The following is a 2,853-nucleotide window of genomic DNA, read 5'->3' as shown; positions in this document are numbered from 1 at the left end:
AGAGGGTGGGGTTGTGACTCCGTGGTAGAGTGCTTGTCTAGCATGTGTGAGGCACTGGGTTCAATTCTCAGCACCGCATATAAATAAATTATAGAATAAAGGTCCATGGACAACCAAAAAATATTTATAAATAAATAAATTGTCCTTGGTCTTCCCAGCATGGAGGGAGGTAGCAGAGCCAGCAGCTGGTTTGTAATAGAGCTGATGCAGACAACCATGTATTGTGCAAGTTATTATCTAACCTTAATTATCATAGGAAACTTTGAAGTCAGACAAACCTGAGTTTAAATAACTGTTTACCACTTTCTAGCTATGTGACTTTAAGCAGGTGACTTCACCTCTCTGAGCCTCTGTTTCCTTATCCGTTAAATGTGAATCATAATTCTTTCTATTTCCCAGAGTTGTGAAGATTAAATGAGATAATAAATGTGATCACCTAGGGAATGGGGGTGTAGCTCAGTGGTAGAACGCTTGTCTAACATACATAAGGCCCTGGGTTCAATCCCCAAAACTGGAGGGAAAAAAAAAAGTTATTTCAAATATGAGTCACTTAGCACAATGATTGGTATATGGTAAGCAACTGTTGAATGTTAGTTCCAATAATAATTACTATTAATATTTACATCAGCAGTTTCCACCTCCTTGAGAAATTAATATTCTGAGCTGGGCCTAGTGGTACTTTCCTGTAATCTTAGTAACTCAGGAGGCTGAGGCAAGAGAATCACAAATTTGAGGCCAACCTCAGCAATTTAGTGAGACCCTGACTCAAAATAAAAAATAAAGGCGGGGGGGGGTGCGCTGGAGATGTAGCTCGGTGATAAAGTGCCCCTGGATTCAATCCCCAGTACCAAAAGAAAAGAAAAAGAAGTTGTAGGGAAGAATGAAGGAACTTTGGATTGTGCAGACGGGAGTGAGGGGAAGGGTGGGGTGGTGGGGATGGGAAGGACAGTGGAATGAGATAGACATTATAGACATTATTATCCTATATACGTGTATAACTACACTACTGGTGTGACTCAGTACCATGTACAGCCAGAGGAATGAGAAGTTATGCTCCACTTGTGTACAATGTGTCAAATGCATTCTACTGTTATGTGTAACTAATTAGAACAAATAAAAAAAGAAAAATTAATATTCTGGGGCTTTGCTTACAGGTTGTCCCAACAACAGAAGCCTTACTTTTTCTTTTTAGGAGATGAAGATAGGTTGCTTTTTAAGGTGAGTGCTATACCTATTACTAGTATTGAACACCAACATTTAGTGAGCATTTACTATATGCCAGGCATATGCTAATCACTTTAAATGAATTAATCCTCATAGTGGTCCTGTAAATTAGGTCCTATTATCATTCTTATTTTACAAATGAGGACAAGGTAGCACAGAGAGGTTAAGGGCCCAAGGATACCCAATGGAAAGTAACAAGGCTGGAATTCAAACCCAGCCATGGAACTTGAGAATTCCAGATGGGTAAGCCCTACCTCTTCTACCAAGGCGTAAAAGATATCACCTGGAGCCAGTGCTGAAATTATTCACTGCCTGTAGCAAGTCCCCAGTTTGCAAAAGACAAGTCCTGTTCCTTTCCTACCAATTAAAAAAAAAAAAAAAAAACCTCTTGCCTATTTCCCCAGTAAGGGCAAGAATCAGACTTTATTCCTCCGTAAAGCGTCACTGGCTACCTAGGCTCCTTAATGGTGGCCAAGTCACACCCTCTCTCCGAGACTCAGTTTCCTTCTCTTTATCTATGAAATAGAGATGATAAAGCTCTGCCTACAAGACTGTCATGAGGAGCAAAGGCCACATGAGTTTCTGTTATTGTTGCTGTGGGCTTGGGAGCCCTTTGGGAAAGCAGCCTAAGTCAGTAACAGGCCAGAGGCAAACGGACTCAGGTTCAAGTCCCAGGTCTGCCTTTTACGCTGTCTGATCTTGGACCAGTTATATAACCGGCCGAACCTGAACCTCAGCCTTCTCATGGATACTATGGATCTGTGGAGCTGGAGAGGAAACACAAGGACAATGAGAGAATGCATGAGAAGCCAGGAGCTGGGCCTGGTACAGAGCCTGCAGAATGAGGAGTAAAGCAGAGGACCAAGAAGAGTCACCCCTCTGCATCCCCCACCCCTGTCCCAGGGGAAGTGGTAAACAGCACTGTGCTCAGAGCCCAGAATGGTCTCCAGGCCACTTCCCTCCTGCTGGGTCCACAGCCTGCCCACCCCCTCTTTCTCTCCCTCTCCCTCTCTCCCCTTCCCCCTCCCTCTTGTCAAACAAGTTCTTCTCCACTGAGCAATCCCAGGGGGCCCGGAACCTCAGTTCCAGCCCAGCTCTCAGGCTTTCCCCGCCTCCACATCCTTAATCCGCAGCCTTTGCATTTGCCATTCCTTCCACCTGGAATGCTCTCCCCTCCCGGAGAGCCTTTGATGGGGAAGGGGAGTGCAGGAGGGGAAGGATCTGGAATGATGCTCCCCCACCTCCTCACTCCCCTCCCCTGCATCCCCCACGCTGCATGCCTGACCTCCCCCTCCCAGCGTGGGGGTATGAGACAGCGCTGGGAAGGGGAGGGAGGGGGGACTCGGGAAGGGCCCTCTGTGGGGTTTTTCACCTGCTCAGAAGAGGCAGACGGAAATGAAAGCTCTGGAAAAAACGCCTGCTGCTCTGCTGAGGCCCCAGTTCCGTGAAGCCTCCCTGCCTTCCCACCATGCCATCTCCTCCTCCTCCCCTTCCTCCTGCAGGCAGGTGTCACAGTCAAGGAACATGGGTGGGCGGCAGGGCCAGAGAGACCTGGGTTCAAATCCCATTCCTGCCACTTTCCCAGCAAGTGACCTTAGCGAGCTGCTTGGCCTGCTTACGCCTCATTTC

This window comes from Marmota marmota, unplaced genomic scaffold (assembly GCF_001458135.2).
Source record: "Marmota marmota marmota unplaced genomic scaffold, marMar, whole genome shotgun sequence".
NCBI lineage: Eukaryota > Metazoa > Chordata > Mammalia > Rodentia > Sciuridae > Marmota > Marmota marmota.
The sequence above is the reverse complement of the archived record's forward strand: the minus strand, read 5'-3'. Positions refer to the sequence as shown.